Source organism: Lolium rigidum, chromosome 3 (assembly GCF_022539505.1).
Source record: "Lolium rigidum isolate FL_2022 chromosome 3, APGP_CSIRO_Lrig_0.1, whole genome shotgun sequence".
Taxonomy (NCBI): Eukaryota; Viridiplantae; Streptophyta; class Magnoliopsida; order Poales; family Poaceae; genus Lolium; species Lolium rigidum.
In genome coordinates this window covers 399,767,962-399,777,864 of record NC_061510.1, presented here as the reverse complement: position 1 = coordinate 399,777,864, position 9,903 = coordinate 399,767,962, and positions in this window count along the sequence as shown.

Below are 9,903 nucleotides of genomic sequence, written 5' to 3'. Positions count from 1 at the left end.
AGGTCTTTGTACACCATGACCCGTGTAGCCTCTCACTTGCCTCTTGAACATTTAGTTTATGGTCAACCTTTTTATCACGAGGTCTACATGTAAAGTATGTGGATTAACTACGTGGTTCCATTTCGACAATCGATTCGGAGTTTTTTAAACCAGAACTTGTCAATTTTATGTTCAAGTTTAGACTTGTTTCGGGCGAATTTCATCAATTTGATCGCATGTGGTCAATTATTTGAAATTTTTTCCTTTCGGAGGTAGCTTCTCCTCGCCATTTCACACAACTATCGTGTTGTATGTTTTTGTTTCAACTCCTCGTAAACAAGTAGATCTGAGATAGTGCAAGTGTGACGGTGTAGTATGCAAGTTTACCATGTTAAGAAGAGGTGATAACAACATCACTAACAGATACATTGCATCGTGCGAGCTAGATAGTGCGGCTAACCGAGCTCCAGAATTCCTTTTTCTCCTCATGCAAGAAAATAGATCGTGGGCAACCAAACAAACAAGGTGCACACAACATGTCTTAAGTGCCTTTTTTTTTCCTGGGCATGCCCCAGGCCTTAGAGCATATATAGCGGAGACTGCATTTTAAGACTGCAAAATCATGTTTAAAGTACACCGCAAACGTGATATAAGGGCTCAAAACGCGTCAGGCAAATAAGACACTAAAAATGAATATTCAAGAATCCGTGAGTAAAAGGCCCATCTTGATGTTTTTCCCCTACACTTCTTCCTACCGAACCTCCGCCAGCCCCGCCCGCGCGCTCGCCCGTCTCTGCGTGTGCATGCTCGCCGCCCTTGCTCGCCCTCCTCTGCCCATCACCCTTGACTTGGAGGCGGAGGCAGATGACTCATTGAGAACGCCCCGCCACCATCCTGACCAGATTAAGTTGAGATTTCGTCGGAATTTGGTCACACTCCAGCGAGTCTATCGTCGAAACATGTTGGCACGAGGTGAAATTTCCCCAACTCCAGCATGGGAACCGTCAGTTTGGCCTGCAAAACGCCTCTAAAACCTTACATACACGATCGCGGGTGGGTGTTCAAGGTGCCCTACAAAAAAAAGTTTAAAAGTTGAACGATTTTCTGGAGCCTGTTCGGGCTCGTTTTTTCGACAGAAACTGCAAAATTCGGTTATTTAGATGCAGGCCTAAGGGCATCTCCAACCGGGCGACCCAAACGGACGCGCTGGGCCGTCCGTTTTGGGCCGTTTGCGTGACCGAGCGGACGCGCGGACGGAGCCCCGCGTCCGCGCGTCCGTTTGGGTCGCACGTTGCGCCCAACGCAGCGGCCACCCATTTGGCCATTTGGCCTATTTCTTTGGAAAATAGGGCCTCTGGCCACAGATCCTTATAAACAATGTCTAACAAATATAGAATAATATCTCGTAAACATAGAATAATATATAATAAACATAAAATATTATCAAATAGCATAAAATATTATCAAATGTACCATGATAAATCAAATAAAATGTGCCATAGTTTGAGAAAAATATAAAAATTACAATTGAGATTGTCTAACTCAATTTGGGCGCTCGAGGATCTCCTTCTGTCTCTTCTCGAACCAAGCTCTCTTTGCCTCGCTCATGTTGGTCAAGTCGGCGTTCATGATGAGGTTGTCCTCGGCTTGGCGTTTGAGCTCAACTTCCTTCGCCTTCAGGTCTTCTCTCCATTGTTGACTTTGTAGAATTCCAAAGCTCGCCACACCTAGAGCAAAGCGAGACAACAATGATAAACAGATGTGCAAACATCGGATGAATAAGTTGAGGTTAAGAATCATACCAAGTCCTTCACACCCATGCCACTAACGGAGAGGCGCTTCGCGTGATCATACGCCGCCTGGAACTTGTTGCATTCCGTTTGAATTGCTCCCCACCTCTTTTGGAGCGAAATTTCGCTGCGGTCGCTCTCAAATGGCTCCTGTCCATATTTGCGATGTTCATGGAAGTATTCATAGATCCGGCGCCAGAATGCGGTCCCCTTCTGCTCGGCACCCGTCAACGCATCTTGTCCGATGGTCAACCATCCATCGACGAGCACCTTGTCCTCCTTCTCCGTGTAGTTGGCGGTTCGTTTGCTTACCCGGCGACCTCGAGCTTGTGCAGCTGCAGCTTGTGTGAGGCCCTCACCGAACAACGGCTCCTCCTCGGTGTTTATGCTGCCGGGACAGGCAGTTGTGCCCTCCTGTGTGTCAATGGGAGGTGGCTGGGGAGCCCGCTCGTGTCGAAGGATATGGCAGGGTCGTCGGCATTGTCTCGCGCGAAAGACGGAGGGGTCTGCACGGTGGACGGTGATCGCGCGCGCGCGGCCGACAAATCGTCGAACAGGTTGCGTGCACCGGCCATCGCAGCCTGCTCCCGTGTTCTTGGGGCCTTTGGAGTTCGCCGGCGCACGGTTCAGGTCAATGGACGAAGGTGACGGCCCCGTCATGGACTCGCCCACCTCCGGTGACCCATCCCGTGACTGGTACGCGTGCCGCCCATGCGCCCCCATTTCGTGCCCAAACGGGGCAGTCGGTGGGGCAGTTGACCTTGGAGGAAGGGGCCGGGTCACGGACGAGGCCGAGCTCCCCCCCGAGGCCGCGCCGGTGCCGGGGATGCTCATGTGCTGGCCGAGCGCTGCGTGGCCGTAAAGAGCATGGCTCGCGCTCGTTGCTCTTGAAGGACAGTGCTCTTCGCCTCCGTCTTGAGTTGGAGAAGCTGCTCCGCCGCCCGCTGCCGCTCCGACGCGGCAGTGATATCCCTCTTCCGTTGGTCGAGCACCCTGCGGCGGTCGGCCCTCTTCTTGCTCTCGATCTTCCTCTGCTCCGGGGTGAGGTCGGCCTTCGCCTTCTTCGTCGACGGCCCGGGCTCCACGACCACCGGAGCGTCCGGCTCAGAGCCGCCTCCACGGCGAGGAGCGGCAACGGCCGCGAGTGCCTCCTCTCCGATGGTGGCGGTGGTGGCGCTGGCGGCGGCAGTCGCTTCGTCGGCCATCTCTAGGTTTTGGGAGTACAGTGGAGTGTTTCTGTTTTGGGAGGCAGACAGGCGGGCCAGGGGCGGACAAGGGGAGGACGCGAGCGACCAGCCTTTCGCGTCCGCGGCCACGCAAACTCATCCAAGATTTGAGCCGGGTTTGGGTCGTCCCGGACGCCGCGGCCATCCGTTTTAGGGATGGGTCCGCGCGCTGGGCCGCGGTTTTGTCCGTTTCGACCCATCCGGACGCGCGGGCGCGGGATGGCTCGCTCGGTTGGAGATGCCCTAACAATCACGTCCTATCACCGACGATCGAATATGAAGAGTGTGTAGCAGGTTTGCAGTTAGCTAGGCGTGCCCTTTCACGTACGATCGAAGCGGCACGCCAAACATGCACGTGCGCATGAATGCACCGTTGCATTGTTGTAGTACGTACTTACATCTGTACGAACGAGGGAATCATCCGTGTGTCGTTCGCATCCAAAGAGTGCGAGACAAAATGGCTGCCCGTGCACGCACACTGCACAAATTGATCCTTTCAAATCTCCATCGATACTCTACGTCCATCCATCCTCCAAACGAAAGGGGCGATAGGACCGACCAAAAGCATAGTAATAACCAAAGGAAAACGACTTGGTGGACAGTTGATTTGGGTGTGTTGCTTGGTTAAGTGAGCTAGCAAAGCCATCGCAAATCAACGGCAGCGATACACGCACAACTCGTTGGTGATCTGGGATTCTGGGGTCTTATCACCACTGTGCGTGACTTAGTTAAGCTGTCCGAGATTAGTTTAGCACACGCGCGCACCCGAAAGGATTTCGGCGCTTGAATGCACGTAGTACCTGCGGCAAGGCAACGACCGACCGATCGACGTGCATGCACATAGCTACTACACGCTGAGTCGCTGACAGACCGATCGACATGCCGCCGGAAGGCAGGCTCCTCTGTACTAGTGGCGTGCTTGGCTTGTGTCATCTCTACACCGACACGTACGTCGCGGCCGGCGCGCGCTACTGGATTTGAAAGTGCAGGTCGAATTTGCCGATGACCCGTCATGTCTGCACTTCTGGCTGCACGAGCTTGAGTGGCCACGGCATATTTAAGGGCCTCGTTGATTCGCTAGATGCTGAGCATCCCTAGTTGTTTCTTTAAAGAGCCATCCAAACATATTTAGATGGTCATGAGGCTAAAACAGGCTCCCAGTGGTCTCTCTATCCCATCTTCTAAATTTAGAAGGGCTGCCATATCCTCGATCCATCCTCCAAATATAGAGGACGAAGCCACGACCATCAAAGCGAAATTGCTGCCCCGCTCTCTTCTTCCCACGCGCATCTGGAGACCAGAAAAGGAGGCGGGAGTGTCTCCCGCGAAGTCGCCGTCCTCGCCGTCGCTCCACTCGCCGGCCAGGTATGATTTTTTTTCCAGGGGAATTAGTGAGATTGAGCGGCGGCGCTGGCGGAGGCTCTGGGCGGCGGCGTTGGCCGCGGCGGTCGAAATCGAGGTACGGCGACGGCCGAAATCGAGGGACGGCGACGGCGCTAGGCGGGGGCGGCGGCGCTGCGGACGCGGTCTGGCTCCTCCATTCGCACGTCCTTGGACGGGGCCAGCGTCTCTGGTTTCTGTACCAAAATTCGCTGCGGACCGGGCCAGCGTCTCTGGTTTCTGTACCAAAATATGTTCTGCTAGTTCTATAGTTTGTACTAGTTTCTGTACCAAAAAATTTAGATAAACACAGATGGTTGAACTGCCTATACTGAAATATGTTCTGCTAGTTTCGTATGTGCTATTTCCTTTAAAAATTGTTGTTTGCATAAACTATATGGAGATATAGAGGATCTCATTTAGAGGAACCACTGAAAATCTGAGATCATCTAAAAAGGAATCTTTATAGATGGTCATCTATATGGAGATATAGAGAACCTTATTTAGAGGAACCACTAGAGATGCTCTAAGAACGTCGAAATAGATAAACCTTATAATTGCAACGTCATGCCCGTTCTTACTCTAGTACAAGATTTTGGATGATTTGCTGCGTCCGGCGAGAAATAAGGTATATCTCTATTGAGTGATGCAAATCTTAAGAAAGAATCATACTCCCTCTCATCCATGATAATGGTCAGTGATCTAGTATAACTTTAGCACTTATTATGGAGTATATGATTCCGTCCAACAAACAAAAACAACATACAAATAATTCCTAAAGATTCCGATTTCACAAAATTCCTTATAAGATTTTATTTTCAATCAAATGGACACCATGATCTCCCAACAACACGTCACATACTTACCAGGATAGAACCCCGAAACCGCCAGATGCATATGTGGAGATACCTCTGTACAAATGGATTGTGCTAAAAGAAGTGCTTGCAAAAATAACCCGACTTTTCTATAAAACACTAATGATTAGTTATACTAGACAAATGTCTAACTTGTCACCTCTCATGTATAAATAAGCACTAGGCTTAAATTATTTCGGTAAGCACTCTGAAATGGATGGGGTTCTACTTAAAATTGATTTCGAAAAGGTTTACGATGAAGTTCAATGGTCTTTTCTACAACAGGTTTTACGCATGAAAGGTTTTGACCCTAAGTGGTGTAAGTGGGTTGATGATTTTATTAGTCGAGGGAGTCAGCTAGATAGTACCCCTTGTTGTATGTGTGGCAGTTTACCTCAAAGTTCACGGCAGAAGCTTGTCCCTCAGCTAGCCTGGCAAACACTGGAGAGCGCTGCAACACGTTGATATCATTATTTGTTCCTGCCATGCAAAAAAGCATGCCAAATCCAAAGCTCATGGTCTGCCACCGCCTCAAGAATGACACTGCACTCACCAGTATGCCTCTTGTAGATCCCCTGCCAAGCAAAAGGGCAATTCTTCCAGCCCCAATGCATACAGTCAATGCTTTCGAGCATCCCAGGAAACCCTCTTGCTGCATTCTTTTGCAGGATCCGAGTTGTATCATCTGCTATTGGTGCTCTCAAATAGTCTTTAGCAAACACCGCTATGACAACTCGGCAGAACCTGTCGAGAGTCTCTGTACATGTCGACTCTGCCATCCGTAGGTAGTCATTGGCTGTATCTGGAGGAGCTCCGTATGCAAGACAGCGCATTGCAGCAGTGCACTTCTGAATTGAGGTGAAGCCCCACAAACCTGTGCAATCTTTCTTGGCCATGAAGTACGTGTCGTACTCCCTGACGCCGTGGACAATCTTCAAGAACAGCTTCTTGTTCATCCTAAACCAGCGCCGAAATTCCTTCGGCGAATGAGTCGCGTCGTCATTGAAGTAGTCGGCGTCAAGCAGCATTGCGTCGGCTTCACGATGCCGGTTGATGTTCCTCCTCTTGCCAGGCTTTGAGCCGCCGAGCCTAGGCACGAAGAAGAAAGGCTGGCGAACGCGCAACATGTTCGTCAGAATCAGCTGCTGCTGTTGCCGCCGAACAGTCTGATTGTTCAGCTCCTCCGTGAACAGCTGCACCATCATCTCGTCGTCGCTGTCCATCGCGGCAATCGGACGAACACCTTGCGGGCGGGGCGATACTATCGCGGTGGCGGCGAGCTCTGTTCCGGGCGAAACAGCGTCCACCGGTAGAGGGGTGATACGTCTCCAACGTATCGATAATTTCTTGTGTTCCATGCCACATTATTGATGTTATCTACATGTTTTATGCACACTTTATATCATATTCGTGCATTTTCTGGAACTAACCTATTAACAAGATGCCGAAGTGCCGCTTGCTGTTTTCTCGCTGTTTTTGGTTTCAGAAATCCTAGTAAAGAAATATTCTCGGAATTGGACGAAATAAAAGCCCGGAGGCCTATTTTCTCACGAAGCTTCCGAAGTCCGAAGGAGAGACGAAGAGGGGCCACGTGGGCGCCAAACCCTAGGGCGGCGCGGCCCCACCCCTGGCCGCGCCGGCCCGTGGTGTGGGCCCCCGTGCCGCCTCTTGACTTGCCCTTCCGCCTACAAATAGCCTCCGTGACGAAACCCCCGCACCGAGAGCCACGATACGGAAAACATTACCGAGACGCCGTCGCCGCCGATCCCATCTCGGGGATCCCGGAGATCGCCTCCGGCACCCTCGCCGGGAGAGGGGAATCATCTCCCGGAGGACTCTACACCGCCATGGTCGCCTCCGGAGTGATGAGTGAGTAGTCTACCCCTGGACTATGGGTCCATAGCAGTAGCTAGATGGTTGTCTTCTCCCCATTGTGCTATCATTGTCGGATCTTGTGAGCTGCCTATCATGATCAAGATCATCTATATGTAATTCTATATGTTGCGTTTGTTGGGATCCGATGAATAGAGAATACTTGTTATGTTGATTATCAAAGTTATGCTTATGTGTTGTTTATGATCTTGCATGCTCTCCGTTACTAGTAGATGCTCCGGCCAAGTAGATGCTTTTAACTCCAAGAGGGAGTACTTATGCTCGATAGTGGGTTCATGCCTCGCATTGACACCCGGGACAGAGTGACGTAAAGTTCTAAGGTTGTGTTGTGCTGTTGCCACTAGGGATAAAACATTGATGCTATGTCTAAGGATGTAGTTGTTGATTACATTACGCACCATACTTAATGCAATTGTCTCGTTGCTTGCAACTTAATACCGGAGGGGGTTCGGATGATAACCTCGAAGGTGGACTTTTTAGGCATAGATGCAGCTTGGATGGCGGTCTATGTACTTTGTCGTAATGCCCAATTAAATCTCACTATACTCATCATGATATGTATGTGCATTGTCATGCTCTCTTTATTTGTCAATTGCCCAACCGTAATTTGTTCACCCAACATGCTGTTCGTCTTATGGGAGAGACACCTCTAGTGAACCGTGGACCCCGGTCCAATTCTCTTTACCGAAATACAATCTACCGCAATACTTGTTTCTACCGTTTTCTCTCGCAAACAATCATATTCCACACAATACGGTTAATCCTTTGTTACAGCAAGCCGGTGAGATTGACAACCTCACTGTTTCGTTGGGGCAAAGTAGTTTGGTTGTGTTGTGCAGGTTCCACGTTGGCGCCGGAATTTCTGGTGTTGCGCCGCACTACATCCCGCCGCCATCAACCTTCAACGTGCTTCTTGGCTCCTCCTGGTTCGATAAACCTTGGTTTCTTTCTGAGGGAAAACTTGCTGCCGTGCGCATCATACCTTCCTCTTGGGGTTGCCCAACGAACGTGTGAAATACACGCCATCAAGCTCTTTTTCTGGCGCCGTTGCCGGGGAGATCAAGACACGCCGCAAGGGGAGTCTCCACTTCTCAATCTCTTTACTTTGTTTTTGTCTTGCTCTATTTTATTTACTACTTTGTTTGCTGCACTTATATCAAAATACAAAAAAATTAGTTGCTAGTTTTACTTTATTTGCTATCTTGTTTGCTATATCGAAAACACAAAAAAATTAGTTTACTTGCATTTACTTTATCTAGTTTGCTTTATTTACTATTGCTAAAATGGCCAACGCTGAAAATACTAAGTTGTGTGACTTCACAACCACAAATAATAATGATTTCTTATGCACACCTATTGCTCCACCTGCTACTACAGCAGAATTCTTTGAAATTAAACCTCGCTTTACCGAATCTTGTCATGAAAGATCAATTTTCCGGAATTAGTTCTGATGATGCTGCTGCCCATCTTAATAATTTTGTTGAACTATGTGAAATGCAAAAATATAAAGATGTAGATGGTGATATTATTAAACTAAAATTGTTTCCTTTCTCATTAAGAGGAAGAGCTAAAGATTGGTTGCTATCTCTCGCCTAAGAATAGTATTGATTCATGGACTAAATGCAAGGATGCTTTTATTGGTAGATATTATCCCCCTGCTAAAATTATATCTTTGAGGAGTAGCATAATGAATTTTAAACAATTAGATACTGAACATGTTGCTCAAGCTTGGGAAAGAATGAAATCTCTCGGTTAAAAATTGCCCAACCCATGGACCGACTACTTGGATGATCATCCAAACCTTCTATGCAGGACTAAATTTTTCTTCGCGGAATTTATTGGATTCAGCTGCTGGAGGTACCTTTATGTCCATCACTCTTGGTGAAGCAACAAAGCTTCTTGATAATATGATGATCAACTACTCTGAATGGCACACGGAAAGAGCTCCACAAGGTAAGAAGGTAAATTCTGTTGAAGAATCCTCTTCCTTGAATGATAAGGTTGATGCTATTATGTCTATGCTTGTGAATGATAGGACTAATATTGATCCTAATAATGTTCCGTTAGCTTCATTGGTTGCACAAGAAGAACATGTTGATGTAAACTTCATTAAAAATAATAATTTCAACAACAATGCTTATCTGAACAATTCTAGTAATAACTATAGGCCATATCCTTATAATAATGGTAACGGTTATGCTAATTCTTATGGGAATTCTTACAACAATAATAGGAATTCACCCCTGGACTTGAAGCCATGCTTAAAGAATTTATTAGTACACAAACTTCTTTTAACAAATCTGTTGAGGAAAAGCTTAATAAAATTGATATTCTTGTTTCTAGAGTTGATAGTCTTGCTTCCGATGTTGATCTTTTGAAATCGAAAGTTATGCCTAATGAGAATCATCATAATAAAATTGTTACTACAGCAAATGCCATCCAAGTTAGAATTAATGAGAATATAAGATTAATGGCTGAACCGCGTGCTAGGTGGGATAGAGAAGAAAATGAAAAACTAGCTAAAGAGAAGAATATAGCTAAAGTTTGGACTATTACCACCACTAGTAATGCTAATGCTACACATGTTGCTGCACCTCCTACTCATACTAATAAAAGAATTGGTGTTAGCAATGTTTCCACTTCTAATGCAAAGCGCGAAAAACTGCCTCGAAATCGCTAAAATCGCTGAAACCGCTTGCGATAAAGCCGCTGAAATTTTTTCCAACATTGGGGATGATGATCCCATTGCTTTAGATTATAATGGTTTGAATTTTGATGATT